This window comes from Engystomops pustulosus, chromosome 4 (assembly GCF_040894005.1).
Source record: "Engystomops pustulosus chromosome 4, aEngPut4.maternal, whole genome shotgun sequence".
NCBI classification, from domain to species: domain Eukaryota; kingdom Metazoa; phylum Chordata; class Amphibia; order Anura; family Leptodactylidae; genus Engystomops; species Engystomops pustulosus.
In genome coordinates this window covers 43963971-43991257 of record NC_092414.1, presented here as the reverse complement: position 1 = coordinate 43991257, position 27287 = coordinate 43963971, and the positions used below count along the sequence as shown (strand labels likewise).

Below are 27287 nucleotides of genomic sequence, written 5' to 3'. Positions count from 1 at the left end.
ATAGGAGAAAACCCTAGCTGGAATATAGATGCCATTGATGACCTTTCCAGCCACTGCCTTACATACCCTCCCCCTCTGCTCAGACCTGTGGGGAGGAGCAACTTGTGTCACTAAACAATGAGCGCGTGATAATGCGTCCGCATTACCTTGTAGAGCTCCTGGACGATGTTCCACATAAAACTTAAAATCTTGCAGAGCAAGGAACCATCTAGTCACTCTCGCATTTTTCCCCTTATTTTGGGCCATCCATTTTAAGGGTGAGGGCGCGTTCACACGTTGCGTTTTGGTTGCGCTTTCATTGCGTTTCGGGCGCATGCGTTTTGCATGTGCGTGTAAACGCATCCATTCTTTCAACAAACGCAAACGCATGCACTCATTAGTTCATTATTTCAAACAGCTGTTTAGCCAATATATTACTGCAAACGCACCTCCTGTATTTTGTGCTAGATGCGTCTGGTCCTGCTACTGTGTGCTCTTAAAGGAGAATAGTCTTTTGGAGAATAGTTTGCTGATTGTGTGCGTGACTGTTTGAAATTTGAAGATATTTCACATTATCTTTTGATGTCCGCCATGCATCCCTTATTTATGGGTGGAGTGGCTATTCTTATGGGAATGGCGTCAAGGAGAAGGCGAATTCTGCAGGTATTTTTTTTTCAATTTTGTGTAAAGATTTTTTGTTTTAATCTGCTATTTGTCCCAACTGTAGTGTATTTTTTTTTTCTTTTGTGTTTGTGAATGTAGAAAAAGCGTTTGCAGCGTCTACAGCCAAAACGATTATGGATCCACCCTCTGCTCCAGATAAGGGATACCCATGGTCATTTTTGTAAAATTTATGCTGAGCTGCGAAGGTAATTTTTTTTTTTTTGTTTTTTTTTAAATTTTTTTAATACATAGATCGTAATCTCTATTTTTTTGCTAAATACAGGTATCCACTTAAATTCAAGGCATTCTGTCGTCTAAATGTCATGCAGTTTGACCTTTTACTGCAGTTGTGCTCTTCGGATTTATCAAAAAAAGAAACTGTCATGCGTTGTGCGATTTCTGCAACGGAGCGTTTATTAGTCACTTTGCGGTAGGTTTTGCTTTAGGTTTTTACTGTGTTTAAAAAGTACTAATTTTAAAAAATGATGTGCCCTTAATAATTTGGCTTATTGTTTATTTTCAGGTTCCTTGCAAGTGGCGAAAGCTATGGCTCCCTGCGTCTACAGTTTCTTATTGGCAAAAGCACAATATCATATATTGTTAGAGAAACTGCCGTTGTCATCTGGCAAAAGCTTCAGCCAATATTTATGCCCTTTCCCGATCTGCATGCATTTGATGTAATTTCAGCAAACTTTTTGGCTAAAACCAACTTTCCCAATTGTATTGGTGCTCTCGATGGCAAGCACATACGTGTCATCCAGCCCCCCAATTCTGGGTCACAATATTTTAATTATAAAAAGTTTTTTTCTGTTGGGCTGCTTGCATTGGCTGATGCTGACTCCAATTTCATCGCAATTGAGACTGGGTCATATGGCAGCACCAATGACTCGCGCATTTGGGAGACCAGTGCAATGGGGAAACAATTAATTGTGAATCACATTAATGTGCCAACCCCCAAAACACTGTCAGGAACAAACACCAGTCTGCCTTTGGTGTTTATTGGGGATGAAGCTTTTGGCCTTTCATCCCATTTGGTTCGTCCATTTTGTAGCAGAGGACTTACTAATCGTAAGCGCATATTTAATGTCAGATTAGCCAGAGCACGCAAAGTTATTGAGTGTGCATTTGGGATCCTGGCTAATCAGTGGCGCATTTTTCGTGGTTCCCTGTGTGTTCATGTGGATAATGTGGATATTTTGGTCAAAGCCTGCTGCGTTCTTCATAACTTCATACGTCACCCCAATTTTGAAGCTATGATGCAAGTGCGTACAGAGGAACCTTTAAGAGAACCCACCAGGGACCTTTGTAATTGCCATATTGTTTCGGGGTGGCGTGTTCGTGACGAATTAACTAATTATTTTTGTAGTGATGCAGGTGCAGTAACCTGGCAGTATAGCCAACTGTAGTTTTTGAGTTTTAATTAGATTTGTGTTCTTGCATATTTGTAAGTATTTTGTTTAAAATAAACTTGTTTTTGGTTTACTTTAGATTTTTTTATAATACATGATTTTCGAATAGTTTAGCGATTTTTCAACATCAGTGAACATGTTTGTTACACTTATTTCCTGTGGCTATATACTTTGCGCACAGGGACGTAGTTTAACGTCCTGCTTCTGTGGCCGGCTCACAATTGGATTCTGAAACAGAAGCAGCGGCTGCCTTCTGCCTATCCCAGGTGACATTGCGCACTTACACCACTGTTTGGAGTTTATTCAGATTTAGCGGGTTAACCCACTTACACGTTTGGTCAAGTATGACCACGGCGTGTAAGGGTCTTCCTGCTATAGATAGTATCCCCGGAGCAACTTTTCTGGGGCTGTTATACGCTTTTGTGGAGGCACACAGTCTGCAGAGTTCTCTGTGGCTTCACAATCTTCTGAGTAGTCATACCCCATCTATGTCTCACTGTATAGTGTCTGCGCATGCTGTGCATGTTCCGACATTTTTCACTGCTGTACAATGTTCAATTATTTGAGAGCAGTGTATTTGACTTTACCCAGCGTTTTGATTTCTTATTTTTGAAGTTTAATTTTTTAATTTTTTTTTTTTTTTTTTTTTTGGTTTTTAATTAATCCTAAAACACCAAAAAACCTGTTAAAATACATGGATATCTTATTGTGTTCCGAACCTATCCGAAAATTCGTTTACATCAAAAACGGCAGCAGTTCATTGAAAATACTGGGATTATTAACAAATCTGTGCACAGGTTGGACTAAAAACACCGTTTTTTATATGCACTGGAGTGCTTCAGTCTTTAAATTTTTATGCATCTCGGACTCTGTTGTTGAGAGTTGATGATAGCACCCTATTGCTCATAATATTTTCGTCTTTTGTTTGTGCTGCTGGCCTTTTTTTAATTAAAGAATATAGTTAAATTAGAGTGATACAGGCCAGAATTTGAAAATGGTGCCACCTTAAGGTCCACAGAGTACCGTAGCTTGAAAAGTTCCTTCATTTTGAACATTTCTCCAATTTTCAACACAAATTTTATGAATGTTCATTAAAAAAAAAAAAAAAATGTTTTATTGAAAATTAAGAAATATTACCAAAAAATACTAACAATAACAGCATTTATTCCAGTTTGATTGTAAACATATTCAAAAATGTATGTTCCAGCACACATATTTTTGACACATAAGATTTATATTTTTAATTTCAAAACAATCTCAAATGTGGGAAAATAAAAATTAGTATAATTTTTGGGAGGATTCAAGTACCAAATGAATATTTTCATTGACATATTCCCATCATTTTTTTTCTCACTGTTCCAAATTCAAGTTCTCAAAACATAAATATAATATACAAATTAACAAAATGGCCAGTACCTTATGGCTGGATACTTGGGTTCTTGCATCAAAACCCTCGTATCATTGTCTCCACATTTTTATTTATTTTTTTTTTCTTGAAAGAAATCAAAGTTAACATTCAAGAATCTATGCAACTTACCGTATTTTTTGGACTATAAGACGCACATTTTTTCCCCAGAAGATGGGGAAAAAATTGTGGTGCGTCTTATAGTCCGAATGTGCCAGAGGGAATGGAGGACGGCACATGGCAGTAAGCGCAGCAGGGGCAGTGCTGAGCTCTGCTCCACTCACAGCTGCCGCCTGCTAGTTTCTGTGAGCAGCGGAGCTGGTGCAGTGCACACTGACTGTGACACCACTTCCAGGTTATCTGATGAAGGGAAGCACAAGCCACGCCCCCTCAGCACGGAGCTCTCACTGTGACTGATGCCGGACAGGTCACTGTCTTCTCCCAGCTGCTCATGCTGCAGGGGCATCAAATAACACTGAAGATGTGACCAGTACCAGAAGGTGTGTGAAACTGAACAATTCCCAAATAGTGCTTGTACAAAATCACAGGAGCTTACAGTCTATGTCACCTCCTGTGTCCTCCTCCTCCTCATAGAGTGTAAGCTCTTGTGACCATTGTACAAGCACTGTCATCTCCTGTGTCCTCCTCCTCATAGACTAAGCTCTTGTGGCCATTGTACATGCATTGTCACCTCTTGTGTCCCCTCCTCCTCATAGATTGTAAGCTCTTGTGGTCATTGTACAAGGACTGTCCCCTCCTGTGTCCCCTCATCCTCCTCATAGATTGTAAGCTCTTGTGACCATTGTACAAGCACTGTCCCCTCCTGTGTCCTCCTCCTCATAGATTGTAAGCTCTTGTGACCATTGTACAAGCACTGTCATCTCCTGTGTCCCCTCCTCCTCATAGAGTGTAAGCTCTTGTGACCATTGTACAAGCACTGTCACCTCCTGTGTCCTCCTCCTCCTCATAGATTGTAAGCTCTTGTGACCATTGTACAAGCACTGTCATCTCCTGTGTCCTCCTCCTCCTCATAGAGTGTAAGCTCTTCTGACCATTGTACAAGCGCTGTCACCTCCTGTGTCCTCCTCCTCATAGACTGTAAGCTCTTGTGGCCATTGTACAAGCATTGTCACCTCTTGTGTCCCCTCCTCCTCATAGATTGTAAGCTCTTGTGACCATTGTACAAGCACTGTCATCTCCTGTGTCCTCCTCCTTATAGATTGTAAGCTCTTGTGACCATTGTACAAGCATTGTCACCGCCAGTGCCCTTCCTCCTCATAGATTGTAAGCTCTTGTGACCATTGTCACATATACTCATACCTATACAGCCCTGGTAACTCTTGAGACCCCCTGACTACGTGTCAGCATAATTCTATCTAAAGAGCGTAATTCCCATCACTAATTCTGCCCCCAACACTGGTTGGCTGAGCTTGTTGCTAGCCAAGCCCTAGCTAATTAGTGTTGGGTCAAAGGAACAACACTCTCCCCTACCATCAAGTGTTCTGTATAGAGCAGAATCTGACAGAACACTTGTAGTGTCAGCACGGGAGCCATCCTTCAGCACCAGGTAACAGTGTCCCATAAAATGTCCCCCTAATAAAGTCTGCTCCCCCCTACCCCTTTCCAAAGAGAAACATGGCTGCACCGCCCCGTAAGGCGCCGCTACTTTACTGTTACTTTATTAAATGTTTTAGCACACTATTTGGGGAAAAAAACTTTTTTTCTTATTTTTCCACCTCTAAAACCTAGGTGCGTCTTATGGTCCAGTGCGTCTTATAGTCCGAAAAATACGGTAGTCAACATCACTCCACACAAAAAAAAAAAACACATTTGTTCCTAAAAATTCAATGGAAGGGCACATGCACAATAAGAAATATGTGAAATTACATCCATTTTGTGGTTGGCAAAAATTTAATTTTGCACATCTTGACATTATCACTTTCAAATTTTACTAAATTTCTAAAAAAAAAATGCAAGTATCATATAATTCCTTTTTTTAAAACTGAAGGAATATGCTGCCAAAAATAAACACAGCCATTTTTTGTATGTGTTTTTTAAAAAAATTACTTTGTCTAAGGTATCTTAAACAACATTTTTTGTAAAAAAAAATTTGTCATGTCAAAAAAGTGGATTATATTTGGACATGTGTCCTTCCATGGAACTATCTTAAAATTATTTGAAAATTATAATAGACTTGTCATGGATTATTAAAGGTAAAATACCCAGTTTTTTTTTTTTTTTTGTAAATTTCTTTTTCAAAAAAATGGCACAAGCTCCGGCTGTTCTGTTCCCGTAAAAATTTACATTATTTTGATAAAGATATTATGAACGATTTAAATGAAAATCTATCTTTTAAATTGCCACAACGCACTAGGGCACGGCGCACCATGCTTGTCCAGTATTTTAAAATGCCCCGGATTTTTATTTGTCAATGAGCTCTTAGGCACACTTTGGCATGCGCAACTTTACAATGGGAAATTGTCCAGACGCAAGTGTGCCGGAGAGCTTGTTGACGTCACCGGCTCTAAAGCACTTCAGAATCTGCCACACGCATGTGCGCACGCATTTGGTGTTGTGCCATAGTGTGTTGCCCCACAATATAAATGTTAGTTTCCTTTAAAATGTACATAATGCCTTTATTAGACTTATGCAAATATGTTATTGCAACAGAAATGCCTGAGCTGGTGCTATGTATCTGTGTTCCAATATAACATTTTTAAGTGGTATGTTAACTTTAATTTGCCATTGTTTGTCAAATTTATATGCATAAAATTTTTGGAATCATATTTGTAACAATTTAAAAAAATATGACACTCAAATATGCCTTTTTATAAAGAGTAGGAGTTTGGTGACTACACATCAACAAAATAAACTAAATATATTTAAAGTATCACATTAAGTATTTCGTATCCCTGAGACAATTAAAAATACTGTAACAAAAAATATATTAATATCTATAAAATGTAAACATTCTGCAACATAAAGGTATTGCAAGACCCAAAGTTTTTTCAAAACTATTCAAAAAGATTCATTTTTTTTATTTTTGTCAGGAACATGGCTCAAACCGGCAGATGTTGAGGGGCCAAATTCAAATGTGGATATAGGGAGTGGGGTGACAGTTTGCAAATCGTGTGTTTGCACCTCAGTGCCCCATGAACTGAGATCCGCATTTAACAATCCAAGGTAAGATGTGTTTGAAGCGGGGTCATATGCCTGTGGTTGCACTTGTGTGGGAATAGTACTGCGCTGTGTAACATTTACACTTGCTGCGGTTGCTGAAGGCTGCCTATGTGTGACGGGTCGGATTTGGCCTTGGATGGTGTTTGAACTTGGCGTTGCTAGAGCAAAACGTAATTTACGCTCAAGAACAGCTAGTGGTGGTAATATTGGTGTTTTTGCAAAATATTCAGCAATTATCATAACAAATGACATAAATGTGTCTCTTTTTGTTTCATCTAGTTTCCTGCACTGTCCTGCAACAGCAGTACCAAACCCATCATACATATCTGGTGTATTAACTCTTTGCATCATACGTACAGCTTCAGTTTATTGGTGAAATTTCATCAACTGAAGGGCGACTGGTCCGGCGTCGACCCCTGCGTGACGTGCTTGGACGTTGAACAATTTCTTCGGTTTCAGGAGGGGAATCACCAAGCACAGTATAGTCATGCATTGGTTGCTCGGGTTGCTCCTCATCTGCTGATGCGGGGCTTACATTCGGCCTAATATCCTCTTCTTCGCCACTGTCCTGGTTTTCGGGGGTTGGTTCTTCTGAAATGTTGCCTTGTGTTCTGTTGAACATGACCAATTTTTTACTTTGTAAAATTTTATTTTCATTTTTAAATTTAGGAAGCATTTATTCACATAAATCTTAAGTTTGTAAGCAATTTTCGTAAGTGGATATACACAAGTAAAAGACATACAGAGAAAAAGCATTTAGCTATTGAATTTTGCGTACGCCAAGGGTACCGAATGCTTTTGTCTCAGTCTCAAAGTATGTAGGCTGCCAGCCACCTGACTTTTTTCAAAAGCACAGCTATAACATTTATAACATTCTAGAATATAACTACTCTGAATCCAGTGCACCCTTGTTCATTGTGGATCACACTCATAGTTGTGGATGCATGAGGATCCGCTTTGGTCTTCTCTCTGCTCACTATGATGCTGCGGAGAACATGACGTCATAGTGTTGCGCTTGACGTCAGATTTCATGAAAATGTTGATGACGGCTAATGTGGCTGAGAGAAGATCAAAGACGAGCCTCAAAATGGATGAACACACATGAACTCACACAATCCTTATTGGCATACAAGTGAAAATACAATAATTAAAATTGTTCAACCAAGTCATGTTTTGTCAGATTCAAATGAACTTACGGACGTAGGGAACGTGTTGGAAGCAGGAAAAGCAGTTCTTCAAAATGCGGATATGGACGCTTGCGAGATGGTGAAGCCCCACTTTTCTCATTTTGTGCAACCTCACGGCGAAAACGATCACGACAGGATCTCCACCGTTTGCGAAGATCATTTTCTAATAAGTCAAATATTTAAGAATATTAAAAATATATTAACATGGTGGATATTCATTTTGTGATTGCTTTTAATGATCTGACAATAATTACCCAATGTTTCTTTTTCACGTTTAGACAATGTATCCCACGTTGAATGGACTTTTGTACAAATTTCTATCCATGCCAATTTGCGCTTTGCATTATCCGCATAGGACTTGTGTTTGGCATTCCACAGAAGAGGTCGTTCTTTCACCTTCAAATTAATCAATTTCTTGTATTAATAAGATTCAACATAGAAATATTGTAAAATAAGGACTACCATAGTAAAGTGCAACATCATAGATTTAAAAATTAAATAAACATGTTAAAAAAAGCATATTTAGTTCTGATTGTGATTTGTGAAGCCGGGGTTGAAAAAACAAACACTTTTTAGTTCAAGTCTATTTTTTATTTAAAAAATTAGTAAACAAATAACCATATCTACTTGAGTAAGAGCTGACACGAGTATAACCCAAGCCACATAATTTTACCTTCATTAACTTTGACAACATATTGACTTGAGTATAAGCCAAGGGTCGAATATGCATTGGTCACAGCACCCACCCCCTGGAATATAGCCAGCTTTCCCACAGTAGTATACAGCCAGCACAGCCTGCCCCAATAGTATACAGCCTGCCCCTAGTAGTATACAGCCAGCCCAGCATTTATGTTTTTAAAAAATTAGATACTCACCCTCCGGTGGCCGCACTATGCAGCGCTGGTCGTCTTCAGGGCCATCTTGTGTCTTCTGCTGGGCGCCGACATTGATATTCACCCGTCCGGCGCCTAGTATGATGGGCTGCTGCTGACGTCATGCTAGGTGCCACCCGGGCGAAAAACAATGGCGACGCCATGCAGAAGACAGAATACAGGCGCGGATGCCTGAAGAGGAGCCGCACGAACATCGGGGGAGCAGTGCTTGGGTATACATTGACTTGGGTATAAGGTGAGGGGACGTTTTTCTGCCCTTTTTTTTTTGGAAAAAGCACAGCAATCCATTAAGCCATGAAATTCCAATAAAAAATAAACCTGGGAAGATTTGAAACCTAAAGCATCATAAAGGCACAAATACACTGAGTACCATAGGGGTTAAAGTAGCACACCATTTACACAAGAACATTGCCAACATGAATTTGATGGAACAACAGGTATTCCTTCTGAAGGGAAAATAAAAATAAAAAATGAATTTTGGCAAAGAGACACACATTGATCATCAAGTTAGGTATCAATCACACCGACGTTCATGGGTACGTACATGCACAGGACACAAATTTGAATCTGCATATCTGTCAACAAGTGTGTGACTGTGCAACGTTGTTTAACCCCTGAAGGACACTGTGTCTTTTAGCAAAGTTCTTGCTCTCCATCTTCCAAAAAAAGTACCGATTTTATTTTTCATTGAACAGAGTTGTGTGAGGGCTTCTTTTTTGCATAACAAATTTAAATTTCACCTGATGTTAGTTATTATTCCATTAGGGGAACGTAAAAATTGCTCTGCACAAAATAAGCCCTCACACAGCTCATTACACGTTAAAATGAAAAAGATATGTCTTTTAGAAGCAGGAGAGGGAGAAATTAGATGAAAATCAATGCGTCCTTAAGGGGTTAAAGTGCCGCCGTCTGTAAAAAACAAAAAAAAACGGCATTGGTGCAAGGACAGACCGCGGATGATAGCAATGGGTCTTTGCAGCAAGATGCAGCAAAGACCATCTCGGTATGAAGAGGGCTCAGCCTGTGAGCCTTCTTCATACAACCTTCACAGCTCCGTGGCGGATATATCTGCAAAACAACGTAAAGGGGTTAAACATCCCCCTCCAGACCTGCCCCAAGCCAGCATACCGTGTGTGAATTTTCAAAAAATAAAAATTTTTTTTAAAAAAATAGGATGTGCAGTCATCCAGAATTTACATTAAAATTAAAAATAAAAAACATAGACAAGTCCATTACAAGATATCAAAAACAAATTCAAAAATTTTAATAAAAAAACCAAAAAAAATAAAGGTTCCCATCAAAAAAAAAAAATTAAAAAAAAAATAACATTTAACACAAACACATGGTGGACATATATACGTTAAAAAGATATAAGTGGCACATCGACTTCTCTGGCCTCACAGGCCTGTACGTGAGCGGAACAGTGCAGCAGACATATGCAACAATGTAACACTGTATCCCTATGAAAAAAAAAAAAAAAAAAAAAACAACGGGATACACCTCCAAGTGCAGTATATTCCAATGTAGAAGGGTGGATGTGAGCTGCGCTAATCCTATGCGCCTTTCCACAGCAACATGGTATACATGCTGTACATCGGTCATACATTGTGTAAATTAAGCCATAGACTGGAGAGAAGATATAATTTTGTTGTGAGCATGAGGCCTAGCACATAAATCCAAAAAATATACTAGAGACATATCCAAAAATAAAAAAAGTGACAGTGTGAATTTTCACAAGGACAAAAACAAATTACCTTTTAAAAAAATAATAAATTTAAAAAAAAATAAAAAACAATATAGACAGGGACACGTCATAACTTAAAATTGGAACGAAAGCAGCAAATTTGAACAACAAAATAAGGGCAAAGAAATAGCCAAAAACATACATGAAGATGGACAAATCTTCCTAACACTAATCCTGCAAAAAAACCACAATTAAAGTTACAAATACCAACAGATAATTAAATCTTGCTTCACAGCCCAAAAATAACTTCAAAAAGGACATTAAAAAGTACAATGGCCTTCCTAAAATACATAAAATTCAAACACATTGTACTAACCAAAGATATTAAAAAGGAAACATCCAAATTCAAGCGGTGGTATGCCCACATCCTTGTGAGAGAAGTTTCTACTTCACTGCCCCGTCATCAAAATGGATGATGTAATGTTGTGAGGTAAAAATGCGGGAAAAAGTAAATAAACACTGTCCATGGTAGCTGGTCGGCGCGTTGACGCAGGCGTCATCAGACGCATGCGTCTTTGACAAAAATCAAAACGCACACATTTAAAAGTAACATCACAAACGCATCCGTCCATCTTTAATTCCTAAACGCAAACGCAACCAATTAAGCACTTCACTGCGTTAGAGACGCATCCATAAAACATAAACGCATCAATTGAACAAGTGCACACAAAACCCATTACGAATCATTACAAATAAATCGCTTGCGTCTCCGACATGACAGGTAAACGCATGCGTAAAACGCAATGAAAGCGCAACCAAAACGCAACGTGTGAACGCGCCCTGAGTGGTCTGTGACTAGTCTAAATTGTCTGCCCAGGAGATAATATCTCAGAGACTCAATGGCCCACTTCAGAGCAAGGCATTCCCTTTCTATTATCGCATAATTTTTTTCAGCAGATGTTAGTTTTCTGCTGAGGTACATTACAGGGTGCTCTTCCCCATTTTTTACCTGAGAAAGGACAGCCCCTAACCCAACATTAGAGGCATCTGCTTGCAGTATAAACTCCTCCTTAAAGTTAGGAGAAATCAATACCGGCCTCTTACACAGCACGTCCTTCAATCGCTGGAAAGCCTGTTCTGCCTCCTCATTCCACTTTACCATGTTGGACATTGACCCCCTGGTAAGGTCTGTGAGAGGAGCGGCAATAGTGGCAAAGTTTGGCACAAACCTCCTGTAATAACCCGTTATGCCCAAGAAGGCTCTGACCTGCTTTTTGGAAATGGGCTGAGGCCAGTTTTTAATTGCCTCAATTTTGTCACTTTGGGGTTTGATGACTCCTCTTCCAATGTTATACCCCAAATATCTAGCCTCCTCTAGACCAATTTTACATTTTCTTGGGTTGGCGGTTAAGCCGGCCTCCCGCAAGGAATCCAAGACAGCTTGTACCTTCCCTAGATGAGATTCCCAATCTGGGCTAAAGATAACCACATCATCTAGGTAGGCTGCTGAATATGTTCTATGACGCTCCAAAATTAGGTCCATTAACCTCTGAAAAGTGGCTGGTGCACCATGTAGGCCGAAAGGGAGTACTTTATACTGATAGTGGCCGTCTGGGGTAGAGAAAGCAGTCTTTTCCTTTGCCTCTTTAGTTAATGGAACCTGCCAATAGCCCTTAGTAAGGTCCAGAGTAGTGACATACCTAGCCGGACCCAACCTTTCTATCAATTCATCAACCCTGGGCATAGGATAGGCATCAAATTTTGAGATTTCATTCAACTTCCTAAAGTTGTTACAAAATCTCAGGGTACCGTCGGGTTTGGGAATGAGAACGATTGGGCTAGACCAACCACTTTGTGATTTTTCAATAACCTCAAGGTCAAACATTTTCTTTACTTCCTCTGAGATTGCCTGTCTCTGGGCTTCGGGTACACGATATGGGCGCAACTTAACCTCGTCTCCTGGCTGTGTCACAATATCATGCTTTATAAGGTTGGTACGTCCCGGCAACTCAGAGAATGTTTCCCTGTTCCTTTGCAGCAGCTCCCTGACCTCTTGTTTCTGAACTGCGGATAAAGTTTCAGCGACATAAACCTCAGGCAATACATTGCTCGGAAACTGTTGAGGCTGCTTTGTGGCACAAAGCACCTCACGATCTTTCCAGGGTTTAATGAGGATAACATGGTATATCTGGTAGGGTTTTCTTTTCCCTGGTTGATATACCTTATAAATAACCTCATTAACCCTTTCAACAACCTCATAGGGCCCTTGCCACTTTGCCAAAAATTTACTTTCTACTGTGGGTACCAGAATTAACACTCTATCACCTGGTTGGAAAGTTCTGACCCTAGCAGATCTATTGTAGACCCTTGCCTGAGCCTCTTGAGCTTGCTGCATATGCTCTTTAACCATTGGCATTACTGCTGCTATGCGGTCCTGCATCTGAGCTATATGCTCAACAACACTTCTATGTGGTGTGCGTTCCTGCTCCCAAGTTTCTTTAGCAATGTCTAAGAGCCCTCGTACATGTCTTCCATAAAGGAGTTCAAAGGGTGAGAACCCTGTAGATTGCTGTGGAACCTCCCTTATAGAAAACATTAAATAGGGAAGAAGACAATCCCAGTCTTTCCCGTCTTTATCCACCACCCTTTTGAGCATGCCTTTCAGTGTCCTATTAAATCTTTCCACTAGCCCATCGGTTTGTGGATGATACACAGAGGTGCGTAATTGTGTAATTTTTAACAACCGGCACAATTCTTTAGTAATTTTGTACATGAAAGGTGTCCCCTGGTCAGTGAGTATTTCTTTAGGAATACCAGTCCTGGTGAACATTTGGAACAGCTCTTTTGCTATGACCTTAGATGATGTATTCCTGAGCGGTATTGCTTCTGGATAGCGGGTTGCGTAGTCTAGGATCACTAAGATGTGTTGGTGACCCCTAGCGGACTTAGGAAGTGGACCCACAAGATCCATAGCAATACGCTCAAATGGAATTTCAATAATTGGAAGGGGAATGAGTGGGTTGCGAAAATGCGGCCGAGGAGTGTTAATTTGACACTCCGGGCAGGACTGACAAAATACATCGACCGCTTTATAAATACCCGGCCAGAAAAAGTTTCTCTCAATTCGCTCTCTGGTTTTCTCAGCCCCTAGATGTCCCCCTAATACATGAGAATGAGCTAGCTCCAATATGGTTTTTACAAAACACTGCGGTACAATAAGCTGCTCTATTACATCAGTTGGGGTTTTCTTCACCCTATACAACAAGTCATTGTGTACCATAAAATGGGGATACTCCAATTCAACGCCTGGTTCTTGGGGTACACTGTTAATAACTTTTACATTTTTCCAGGCATTAACAAGATTCGTATCTCTCAGCTGTTCCGTACCAAAGTTTCCCCTGGATACTTGTAACTGGGAAAGTTCTAAATCAGGAACTGTTTCCTCTGAGTCCCCAGCAAAGACCTCTAAAGGAAAATTATTAGGTTCCTCTTGCTCTAAAGGTACAGCAATGACAGGCACAGCTGAGGTATCAGACATAGAGACATGTTCAGACAGGTTAACAAAATCATGCACATTATACAATTGACTGTTTTTATTTTCCCACAAATCCCAGAATAAGGGAAAATCTCGTCCAATAATGGCACTATGCAACAGGTTTTTAGCCACGCCGACTTCATGGCTTAATGTCCCACAAATAGTTTCCACCATTATGACAGCAGTGGGATAGTCCTTAGTATCTCCATGGATACAAATTACACCCATGCGGCGAGTCTGGACTTTGTCAGGGTCCACCAGACTTGCATGTACCAAAGTCACCAGACTCCCAGAGTCCAGCAATGCCAAAACAGGATGACCTTCTATTTGTACTACACAGGTCTGTCTCTCCGATGCATTGTCCATATGTGCAGCACAAGAAGGTCTAGCAAACAAGGATCCACGCCTTCCCAAGTCACACTCCATAGGTTCTCCCAGCACCGGGCAGTTAGCAGCGATATGTCCCAGTCCTTGGCAGCGCCAGCAGACTACCTGACCCCGGGCTTTAGACACAGAGTCCTGTTTTGGACTTGTAGGCCGGTCTCTAGGACCAAAAGACGGTGACCCACCCTCTTTAGATGGCAGTTTTACCCCTTTAGAATAAGGAACAGTCTTACCAGATGGTGGTTTTCTGTTGTTCCTAGGGGATGTGGGACACAGCACCTGGAGATACTCTTCTGTAGCCATAAAGCGCTCCACTGTGGACACCAGCTCATCCACAGTTTTTGGATCTGAATACCCGACACATCTCTGTACTTTTGCAGGTAGAGCACGGACAAAGCGGTCACAGACAACCCGCTCCACAACCTGGGTTGCAGTAAGCTCCTCTGGCTGCAGCCATTTGTTGGTCAGGTGGAAGAGATCATACATCTGTGACCTGGCTGGCTTGGCAGGGTCGTACTCCCAGGTGTAGACTCTCTGTGCACGGAGAGCAAGGGTAACCCCGAGTCGGGCTAGGATTTCTCCCTTGAGTTTAGCATACACTTTGGCATCCTGCACCCTCAGGTCAAAATAAGCCTTCTGGGGCTCACATGTTAAGAAGGGGGCCAACACTTCTGCCCACTGGTCCTCAGGAAGCCGGGAACTCTCAGCAATCCGCTCAAAGGTGCCCAGGAATGCCGCTACATCATCCTCTTTGGTCATTTTCCTCATGGCATTTTGCACCAGCTGCCGGGTGCCTGCTGCGGGGCTTGTAGCGCCTCAGGTCTCTCCGCCAAGGCTTGGATTTGCTGTTGGAGAGTTTTGTTCACCTGCTGCTGCTCCCGACCAATGTCCTGCTGAGCTTTCACCAACAGATGATTGGTCTCTCGCTGGGCTTGCATGGCTTCTTCATGCACCTGTCGCTGTATGGCATTTGCCTGCTGGAGGTTAACATTAGCTTGCACAAGCTGTTTTATAAGTTCCTCCATTTTTTCTGTTGAAACAAGTCTCTGTCTCTTTAAGGAACTGCCCGCATCCGAGACACCAAACTGTAGGGGTTCAGCTCACTGGTGAGAGCCAAGACAGTTCACAGAGACGCTGAGTCCAACTCTTAGTTTTTATTGTCAGTTGTGTTCACAAGTCCAACTTGTACAGGTGCATAACTGACAGAAATAAAATACAAAACAAAAATACCTGCCCGTCTAGGCACTAGCTAATACAATAGCATTTTTCCCTCTCTGGCTAAGGGTACAAAACAAACGCATTGGCAGTCTTTACCTCCAGGCTTGTATCACACACAGCAGCACCTCTAGCTCTGGTCAGAGAGAGTCCTCTCATGATGCAGCTCGGGTTTCTAAAGCCCTCGACCAGGTGTGGGCTAACGAGCTCCATTAACACAGCCCCAGAACCTGGATTAAACATCAATGGCCATCCCTTAACCAAGCATAGGAGAAAACCCTAGCTGGAATATAGATGCCATTGATGACCTTTCCAGCCACTGCCTTACAATATAGACAAGTACAATATGTTTACTCTTCAGAAATCTTGGTACATAAACAACGTAATGTTAATTCCTATACCTGGCGCTGTCTTTTATTCCTACAAAATTCATTTAACCTAATACTAAACTATGAATCTACCTCTAACTATAGCGGATCAATGGCTTATTTCCCCAACCTTACTGTACCAGACTCAAAACTCCTTCCTGCGAAAAAACCGCTAATGCCCTTTTCCCTATTCCTCGCTCCCGTTTTATCACCAATTTCCATAATCATGTCATTTGATATAACATTCCTCATTCAAAACCATATTACCGTTTATTCCTTTACCAGATCCATCCATCTATAGATAGAAAAAATTTTTCTTCCTCTGACAAAAAAAAAAATCTATTCTTCGAAATCATCCAGATTGTGGCAAATGTTTGTAACTTCCTTTTACTCTTACTCTGCATAGTAAACCTTTCATTGCAATACTTTATTTGTCATACAAGTCCACTTTTCCATTGTGGGTGGTTCCTTCACAATCCAATTTTTAAATATGCAGTAACTGGCAATTTAAAAGTAAATTAAATTTCTTCACTGCAGTATTGGTATTACAAGACATGCTTGGAAATTACCGTATATACTAGAGCAGTGATGGCGAACCTATGGCACTGGTGCCAGAGGTGGCACTCAGAGCCCTTTCTGTGGGCACTCAGGCCATCAGCCCAGGACAGAGTTCACCAAACAGGACCAAATCCATTAAATTTTCCCACAGTCACAGGCAACTTATAAGATGTTGCTCTCAGCACTATTTTACAGCGACACTTCATTGACTGTTAGGAACTGCTTGAAAAGTGAGAAGGTGTTGACAGAACTGCATCATCTTTGGAGCTCATCCTGCTGGACCTAACATTCTTCCTGTGCAGAGAGACCCGGGAGGGAAGCTACAATGATAGTCTGAATTTGCCCTCCTTCTTTCAACTGTATTGGTGGCCTCAGGCGGCCGATACAATTAAAGAAGTGGAAGAACAGGTAGCAATAAGTTACTGCTTAAAATGGCACGTTGGCACTTCACGGTAAATAACTGGACTTTGGTTGTAGTTTGGGCACTCGGTCTCTAAAAGGTTCGACATCACTATTCTAGAGTATAAGCTAATTTTTCAGCACAAAAAATGTGCTGAAAAACCCCTTCAGCTTATACTTGAGTTTATAAAAAAAAAGCGTACTCACCTTCCAACGCCCCCATGGCAGGCCCTCTTCTGTTCTGTCTCCGGCTCCCTTTCTCAGCACCGTGCCGTAGCTCGAGCTGTGATGTCAGCGGCTCGCTGACATTCTAGTATGTGCTGACATCGCGACAGAGAGGTAGCCGGAGCATCGATGGCTAGAAGAGGACCTGCCGCAAGGGGGTAGGGGGCCTCAGAAGGTGAGTATTTTTCTTATAGGCTCGGCATTCCTCGGTGAAGGGCTGTATACTAGGGGCAGGGGGCTGCTGGCTGTACACTGTCGACAGGGGGCTGCAGGCTGTACACTGTCGACAGGGGGCTGCAGGCTGTACACTGTCGACAGGGGGCTGCAGGCTGTACACTGTCGACAGGGGGCTGCAGGCTGTATACTGTCCACAGGGGGCTGCAGGCTGTATACTGTCCACAGGGGGCTGCAGGCTGTATACTGGGGGGACAGGGGCTACTGGCTTTATACTCGGGACAAGGGGCTTTTGGCTATATACTGGGGGGCATGCGCTGGCTGGCTGTATACTGGGGGCAGGCAAGGACCAATGCATTTCCTACCCTCAGCTTATACTCGAATCAATAGTTTTTTTGAGTTTTTTGTGTTCAAATTAGGTACCTCGCTTATACTTGGGTTGGCTTATACTTGAGTATATACAGTATATATTCCCTCTATCTTATAATTATTTTTTATTACCTGCATCAATATTTTCCCAAAATCCTTTTATCTTATCACAACCAAAATATATGGACAAATGAAAAAAAGGCAGCACACCAGAATGTAGTGAAAAAATACCTTAGGCCCCTTCTCCACTGGCGTTTTTCACGCGCGAGTTCTGCGCGTGCATTTGACGCTCAGAACTCGCATTGCACTCTGTCCCATTGTATTCAATGGGTCTTTCTCCATTAGCGTGGTTTTTAACGCGCGTGCTTGCGTTCGTTTGCACGCGCGTCAAAATCGCAGCATGCTCTATTTTTGCGGGTCACGCGCGTTTTTCACGCCCCATTCAAGTCTATGGAGATGCATCAAGAACGCATTGCACTCGCAATCATTGCAAGTGCAATGCGAGTGCAATGCGTTTTAAACGTAAGGGTTGCTAGGTGACCAGAATAACATTATTTCCCCTGCTCGCGATCGAGCATTTAATTAAAAAAACACAATGAAGAACAGTGAAGAATAGAATAAAATCATTGTACACAGTGAACACAGTGACCACAGGATCATTTAAGATAAAAACACAGTGCAGAACACAGTGCAGAATAGATTACAGATGTTCGGCACATCTGCTTACTTGTCGGGAGATACGCGCGGAACGGTGCGAACAAAATAGCATGTGAAGAACAATATATATGTGTGAAGAATACATTGCAGATGTATGGAAACATCTGCAATGTGTTCTTTACACACATATATATTGTTCTTCACATGCTATTTTGTTCGCGCCGTTCCGCGCGTATCTCCCGACAAGTAAGCAGATGTGCCGAACATCTGTAATCTATTCTGCACTGTGTTCTGCACTGTGTTTTTATCTTAAATGATCCTGTGTTCACTGTGTTCACTGTGTACAATGTTTTTATTCTATTCTTCACTGTTCTTCACATCTGCTAAATTGTCGGGAGATTATATACGCGCGGAACAGTGAAGAATAGATCGCCGATGTTTGCAAATTATCAGAAGACATTATTTTTCAATTAAATAACACATTTTAATCCCAAACCATGGTCCCTTTGAAATATGCTCGAGTCTCTCATTGAATCGCGCGTCAAAAATGCGCCGAAAACGCAAAAAAAACGCAAATTACTCCAAGGAAAAATGCAACAAAAACGCAGCAAAAACGTCAGTTTTTCACGCATTGCACACGCACGTGAAACGCAACGCTAGTGTGCAAGAGGCCTTAGTGGATTTATTCCATGTGAAAGAGCAACATTTCAGCTCCAAACAGTGGGGCTTATTAACTAAAGGTCCCACGGCCGCATTTCCGTTGGATTTTCCGAAATTTTCGGGGATTGCACCACTGGGACAGGGATTTAGAAGTTGATTGTGTTGCACGCGATTGGATTTTGGCACATCGGCGGCGGCTTTCATGAGACATAAATCGGGGGCGGGTCGTCAGATGATCCAACAGATTCGGACTGAGCGATTTAACTTTTAAATTGTGTCGCATCCAATGCACTTACATACACTGGGAAGAAGAAGGTGAACTCTGGCGGACCTGAGCTGGGAAGCGACAAATGCAGGATATTGGGCGCCGATCTAAGTGAATCGCGGCACAAAAACAATCATAATGCTCATAAAATGTACTTAAAGAGAACCTACCACCACGAATCTACCTATAAAGGTAGATCGGGTGGTAGGTGGATGTAAGGGACGTAAGGATAGCTCTTTTTAGAGCTAATCCTCACGTCCCCGCTAACTTTTGGTACACTTTATTGACCTAATATGTAAATTTCGTTATGCGGCTACTGGGGCGTGGAGTAGCCAGCACGGGGGTACACAGCGCGGCTACTCCACGCCCCAGTAGCCACATTACTCCTCCTACCCTGTTGCATGCGGCACGCAGCTCCTCGTAGCTGCGCACCCTCGTCCGACAAGCCGGCTACTGCGCATGCGCAGTAGCTCCAGCCTCGGAGCTAGGACTGGTCAGCCGCCGGCCTGCGTTCTGCGCATGCGCAGAACACCATCATGACAGACAAGGGCGCGCAGCTACGAGGAGCTGCGCGCCGCACGCAACAGGGTAGGAGGAGTAATGTAGCTACTGGGGTGTGGAGTAGCCACGCTGTGTAGCCTCGTGCCGGCTACTCCACGCCCCAGTAGCCGCATAATGAAATTTACATATTAGATCAATAAAGTGTACCAAAAGTTAGCAGGGACGTGAGGATTAGCTCTAAAAAGAGCTATCCTCACGTCCCTTACATCCACCTACCACCCGATCTACCTTTATAGGTAGATTCGTGGTGGTAGGTTCCCTTTAAATACAAATATAAAATAGATATATCATTAGATTAAAGTCCATGGGGCACATGTATCATAGTTTGGTCTCTCTGAGGTGCATTTTAGAGACTTTTGGCGGCTGGTTTTTGCACTTTGTATGATCCTGTCTTTTTACTTGTGATACATGTTCAGTTTTTCCTATCCTGGCAGGCTTCTTTTTGAGACTTTGTTGCAAATGTCTCAAATCCACATGGACAAAAGCCATATGAGGGGGGTAATATGCAGGAGAGGACACAAGCCACGTGAGGGGGTTATACACAGGAGAGGACACAAACAAAGTGAAAGGGTTATATACAGGAGAGGACACAAGCCACGTTAGGGGGTTATATACAGGAGAGGATACTACTGTTAATTTGGGATTTAACATGTTGCATTTTTAATGCATTTTGAAACCTATTACAAGGAGAGTGGATTTTCCTACTTACATTACTGTTAACATTTGAATTTACAAAACGCATAGTAAATGCAATGTTAACAAATGCGTTAACGTGGCGTTTATATTGCGTTTTGTAAATGCAAATGTTAACAGTAATGAAATAAGGCAAATCACCTCTCTTCAGCTGTTGTAATTAGTTTCAAAATGCATTGTGCTACGTGTGACCTCACCCTTAAAGTAACCAATTAAAAAAAAAAAAAAAAAGTAAAAATTTTGACAAAAGAGGTTACTGTGCAAAATGTTAAACAGTTAAAGCATGTGAAATAATTTACATGTTAAACATGTTAAAATCGGGTCCATGAAAAAAAAAAATTCCTTTGCACCTGCCCTGGACCAGGTGCAGAATTGCGCCAAAATTGGTGCAAAAACGCCAAAATGTCGCACGGAACATCTGGAAAACTAACATACATGAGGCACACTGCACAAGGTGCAGACCAAGGCGTACTTGAAAAAGAAAAAGAGTTAAAAGTCGCAAAAATGGCGCAAAAAACGCAAAAGTCGCTAAAATTAGACAATTTGGCTAGCTGAAACTATGATACATGTGCCCCCATGTGTCTCAACAGGGTTTAGCTATACATATATATTTTTAGCATATATCATGATCATCCATTGATGTGTTTAAACACTGACATAATAAAAGTGAAAAAATCCATATATCTTAACCACTTAATGACTGACCTATCGGGATTCTACGACTGTCATTAAGGGTACTTCTTCTGACGCAATGCCTTTCTATGGCGGCGCTTCAGAAGAAGATTTCGGGACTCCGGGTCTTGCTGGTGCTAGTGTCGGGCTGTGATGTCACAGCCCAGACCAAGAACTAACAGCCGGGATTGGAAAAACTCTGATCCCGAGTGTTTAACCCCTTACAAGCCGCAGTCAATCATGACAGCGGCGTGTAAGGATGTCCCCCGTGGATTGGACCCCCCTGGTGGGCTTACCGTGGGATCCGATCCCTCCTGCCGCAGCCCGGGGGTCCAGCGAGTGCCCCGAGGCTTCCGGCTCCTCTTCTCGCCAGGTCCCGCCTTCCTGGCAGGACCCGGCTGTAAAGTAACTGAGCATCGGATGAAGCCCAAATATGGAATGTGTTAAAAAATCATTTTATAATAATAAATAAAATAAAAGTCCCATAATCTCCCCAGTTGCACATAAAATGCAAATAAAGTATATAAAACACAAAAACTCCAAAAAAGGTACATATTTGGTATCACTACGTCCGTATTAAACTGCAAAATAAATCTAAATCAATATTGAACCCACTCGGTGAACGACGTTAAAAAAAAAAACAAAAAAAAAAAACACACCCACAAAAAACTTCACGTAATATTAAATTTTTCATCAATCACCATCACAAAAAATGTTCTAAAAAGTGATTAAAAAAAGTTATGCGCTTTAATATGATACAACTGAAAAGAACAACTCTTTTCGCAAAAAATAAGCCCTCAACCAGGTGTGACAACAGAAAAATACAGAAGTCATGGCCCTGAAAATTTGTCGATAGTAAAAACAATGTGATTTTCTAAAATATTGGTTTTGCTCAGTAAAATTGAGCGAAGATAAGAAAACCTATATAAATGAGGTATCACCGTAATCGTAGTGAACCACAGAATAAAGATATAATATTATTTTTACATTATGATCAGCAGGGAGGAAAAAAGTGCTACAAATCCTAAATAAAAATTTATGATTTTGTTTGTGTTCCCCTTTAAATAGTTAATAAAATCTCATGAATAAGCTATAGACACCCTAAATGAATTATTTTTACAAGTGTTTCTCACCCCACAAATAATAAGCCTCATATGTTCACATTACCAAAAAAATGTAAATTTTATAGCCTGTACAATGTGACAATACAAATCTGCTGTGAATGATGCTGTTTCCATCCTATGCCCGGCTTGCGCCAGTACAGAAGGTTACCAACACATATGGGGTATCGGTACACTCGTGAGAAATTGGGCATCAAACTTTGCAAGCGTTTCATCATTTTATTCATTAAGAAACTGTCAGTTTTGGCCTAAATTAATGTATTTTCCCAAAAAATTCAAAAGTTTCTAAATCGCAGGTTAATAGACTTATTAGAAGTTGTTTTACATACGTTGAGGGGTGAAGTTTCTATAGTGGAGTAATTTATGGGGTTTTACTATTATTTAGGCCTTACAAAGTCACTTGGAAGCTGAGTTTTCCCTCAAAGTGTGAGTTTTGGCAATTTTCATGAAAATGAGAAAAATCGCACCTAAAGTTCTCGCCTCATAACATGCTAGAAAAAGGAGAGGACGCATACAGGGTCGGACTGGGGTGCCAAGGGCCCACCAGTGAAATTAATTCTGGGGGCCCACCAGCTGCTTTATGGATACGTGCGAGCCACCCCCATGTATATTTTCATTGCGTTTCTGAACATGCTGCAAATGCAAGGTGTGAATGCAGCATGTGGCCATGTTCACACATTGCGTTTTTTGTTGCATATTCAACGCTTTGGAAAGACTATCTGTTCCTCTTCCATTTGAATGCAGGTCTTTTTGCCATTCAGCACACAAACTTTAAATTTCTGCAGCAAAAAAAAAAAAAGTAATGTGTGAACGCAGCCCCAGGCTTCCTGCACATTACACTTGTGCGGTTCTTGGGATGCAAACAATGGTCCCATGGAACATTGTTTGAGGGTGGCTTGTCATCGGGATGTAAGTACATAATAATAGTCTGAACCGCAAACATGGTTAGGACCTGCTCTGTCATTTGCAGCTCAGGCATATTCACAGCCAGGGCCGGTTCTAGACAAAGTGGGGCCCTGGGCAAAACTAAAAGTGGGGCCCCAAAATTAAACTATTTTATGACCAGTCACAGTCAGCAAGAGGCTCCCTTTAGTATGGTAAAACAAACTGTAATTTTGGAGAATTTTATTGGAGATAGATAGCTGATAGGAAGATTGATGGGCAGCACGGTGGATCAGTGGTTAGCACTACAGCATTGCAGCGCTGGTCAACATCTGCAAAGAGTTTGTATGTTCTCTCTGTGTCTGCGTGGGTTTCCTCCAGGTCCTCCGGTTTCCTCCCACACTCCAAAAAATTACTGGTAGGCCGATTAGACTTGTGAGGCCCATTGGGAAGAGGGACCGATATTTTCTGAAAGCAGATACTTTCCCCATTTTCAAAATAGCATCAAAGAGTTTATAGACACCTTCATGCAACTTTGATTCGAAATAAAACATTTTACAAAAAAATACTTAAAATTTCCCTTTGATGGCAAAAAATGTGCTCCAAACAGAAACTATTTACCTTCACATCTCCTAAATGTAATAGATGGACATGTGTAGAGTTCACAAATGTCCCATATTGATATGTTCACATAAATAAATCATCATAATATCACTAACACTGTAATAACTAGATATCTGCTTTTCAGCTAGAAAATTCACACAAATCTATCATTGTATGTTCCTTACACAATGGTCACCCAAATAAATAACTATATATCCATAAACCGAGCTAATGAGATAATAAAGTCACTTTTAGATCTGCGCCATTGTATTAGCTGCACAATAACAGAACCCTCCGCGGATCATAAGAATGAGAGTGAAAACATCATAACATAGGTGTAAATAATGGAGGATGATGGGAAATAAAAACTTTATTCCAGAACATGTGGGTGTTTTTGGTGTTACATATAACTTTATGGACATGTTCTGGGTTTGAATGTTCGTTGTATCAGTCAATTTTCCCAACAACAAAAAACTAGCACAAAATAAAAGTGAATAGGAGAGAAAGTGTGTTCTTAGATAGTTCTGCATAGAGAAGGGTTAAAAACATGAATATTAGTTGATATTATCCCTTCTCAGAATGTAGTAACATGTAAAGTGAATATTTCCATTATCTGTGAGGTGCAGCAGCTCCTGTGTGCAGCAAATGCTCCCTGCAGCCTGATTGCTAAGAATCTGGAGGGGGGTCACACTTAAAGGGAACCTACCACCACGAATCTACCTATAAAGGTAGATCGGGTGGTAGGTGGATGTAAGGGACGTGAGGATAGCTCTTTTTAGAGCTAATCCTCACGTCCCCGCTAACTTTAGGTACACTTTATTCCCCTAATATGTAGATTTCGTTATGCGGCTACTGGGGCGTGGAGTAGCCGGCACGAGGCTACACAGCGCGGCTACTCCACGCCCCAGTAGCCACATTACTCCTCCTACCCGGTTGCTTGCGGCGCGCAGCTCCTCGTAGCTGCGCGCCCTCGTCCGACAAGCCGGCTACTGCGCATGCGCAGTAGCTCCGGCCTCGGAGCTGGGACTGCTCAGCCGTCGGCCGGCGTTCTGCGCATGCGCAGAACGCCATCATGACGGACGAGGGCGCGCAGCTACGAGGAGCTGCGCGCCGCACGCAACCGGGTAGGAGGAGTAATGTGGCTACTGGGGCGTGGAGTAGCCGCACTATATATAAAAATGGCACCTGATATTCTCACTTTAAACCTGAATATCTCTGGATCCATGGTACCTAGAAACAAAATTCAAGATTCATTTGAAAGAAGAGATTCTCCCCTTTCAGGGGGCCCTGGGCAATTGCCACCTTTGCCTACCCATAGCGCCGGCCCTGTTCACAGCCATGTGCAGGAGCCCATAGAAGTGAATGAGGACGTGTAAAACAATCCTGCAGAAATCAGGCCTCAGGCCCCATTCACACTTTTTGTTTTTGATGAGTTTTAACTGCATTAGAAACTGCATAAGGCAGGGGCTTTGTCAGAACACATGTGTCTTTATACTGAAACACTTTTGTTCTGGAATGAGCCCCTCCCTGTTGCGTTTTTTAATGGAATTAAAACCGATCAAGAACTGAATGGGGACTGAGGCTAGTTTAACTTCCTGGAATCAGTATTTAACCTCTTAAAGGATATCTATCACCAGATCAAGGATTGTAAACCAAACATACTTGTGTGTGCCCTCTCTGGCAGGATCTGCTCTTTAAGGTGGTTATACCCTTGTTTTTAAGAAAAAAGTGCTTTAAAAATTATGCTAATTAGTCGGAGGGACTCCAGGTTGCATTAACTCCTATGAAGCCTGAGCCTTCAGGCTCATTTGCATAATTAAAAACTTTATTTTTGTAAAAACAAGAGAATAAGAAGCTAAAAGAAGAGTAGATTCTGCCAGAGGGGGCACACATGAGTATGTCATTGTGCTTGGTTTTCAATCCTTGATCTGGTGATAGATGTCCTTTAACCCCTTAAGGACCAGACCCTTTTTCATTTTTGCGTTTTTATTTTTCACTCCCCACCTTCAAAAATCTATAACTTTTTTATTTTTCCATGTACAGAGCTATGTGATGGCTTATTTTCTGCGTAACAAATTGCACTTCGTAGTGATGGTATTAAATATTCCATGCCGTGTACTGGGAAGCGGGAAAAAAATTCTAAATGCAGTGAAAATGCTGAAAAAACACATTTGCGCCATTTCTTGTGGGCTTGGTTTTTACAGCTTTCACTGTGCACCCCAAATGACAGGTCTATTTCATTCATTGGGTCAATACGATCACGGGGATACCAAATTTGTATAGGTTTTATAATGTTTTCATACATTTACAAAAATTAAAACCTCCTGTACAGAAAAGAAATTCTTCATTTTGCTGTGTTCTTGCGCTAATAACTTTTTCATACTTTGGTGTATGGAGCTGTGAGTGGTGTCATTTTTTGCGACTTCTGATGACGTTTTCAATGCTTATATTTTTAGGACTGTGCGACCTTTTGATCACTTTTTATAGAATTTTTTCTATTTTTCAAAATGGCAAAAAAATGCCATTTGCGACTTCGGGCGCTATTTTCCGCTACGGGGTTAAACGCAGTGCAAAACCGTTATCATATATTGATAGATCGGGCATTTTCGGACGCGTCGATACCTAATGTGTTTATGATTTTTACGGTTTATTTATATTTATATCAGTTCTAGGGAAAGGGGGGTGATTTGAATTTTTATGTTTTTTTAATATAATTTTTTTTTTTTTTTACTTTTTTTTATTTATTTTTTTTACTATTTTTCAGACTCCCTGGGGTACTTTAACCCTAGGTTGTCTGATTGATCCTACCATATACTGCCATACTACAGTATGGCAGTATATGGGGATTTTGCATACCATCTATTACAATGTGCAGATCGCACATTGTAATAGATAGCCTCGATCATGACAGCCTCGGATCTTTGTGTGATCCCAGGCTGTCATGGCAACGGATCGCCGCTCCCCAGTGACGTCACGGGGAGTGACGATCGTAGCCAAGATGGCGGCTTTGCCGGCGGCGATCAAAGGGTTAACACCCGCGATCGGTGCAAGCACCGATCGCGGGTGTTAGTGACGGGCGTTTGCTTCATTATGAAGCAAATGCCCGGTGAGTATGAAGAGGGCTCAGCCCGTGAGCCCTCTTCATACTCCCCCATGCGCAGTAAGACGTAAGGGTACGTCTTATTGCGCTATGGGGTTAAGGACTGCACATGGTACAGGTATGTCCTTAACAGGTTTCAGGTACAGGCGGTCCCCTACTTAAGGACACCCGACTTACAGACAACCCCTAGTTACAGAGGACCCCCTCTGCCCACTGTGACCTATGGTGAAGTCTCTGGATGTTACTATAGTCCTAGATGATCAGCTGTAACGTGTCTGTAATGAAGCTTTATTGATAATCCTTTGTTTCATTACAGCAAAGAATTTAGAAAATCTAATTGTCACTGGGACAAACAAATTTTGTCTGGATCTACAATTATAAAATATACATTTCAGACTTGCATACATATGGCCACATATTGCAATGCAGCCATATTGTACTAAATG

At 41.6% G+C, this 27287-nt stretch overlaps 3 long non-coding RNA genes across 3 annotated transcripts in view; 2 read left to right on the top strand and 1 right to left on the bottom strand.

Moving 5' to 3' along the window:
- Positions 1-375: 375 nt before the first annotated feature.
- LOC140128948 (uncharacterized) lies at positions 376-1066 on the top strand. The gene is made up of 3 exons (XR_011855205.1): positions 376-642; positions 742-848; positions 926-1066. It is a non-coding gene; the product is annotated as an uncharacterized lncRNA (long non-coding RNA).
- Positions 1067-3779: 2713 nt separating this feature from the next.
- LOC140126393 (uncharacterized) lies at positions 3780-8293 on the top strand. Its single transcript, XR_011854825.1, has 3 exons — positions 3780-3956; positions 6507-6639; positions 6916-8293. It is a non-coding gene; the product is annotated as an uncharacterized lncRNA (long non-coding RNA).
- The window catches only part of LOC140126392 (uncharacterized), a 32204-nt gene continuing 11232 nt past the window's right edge, over positions 6316-27287 (bottom strand). The window contains exons 2-4 of the long non-coding RNA XR_011854824.1: positions 8078-8219; positions 7833-7986; positions 6316-7247 (exon numbers count right to left, since the gene is read on the bottom strand). This is a non-coding gene — a long non-coding RNA (uncharacterized lncRNA). The remainder of the gene's footprint in view (positions 7248-7832; positions 7987-8077; positions 8220-27287) is intronic.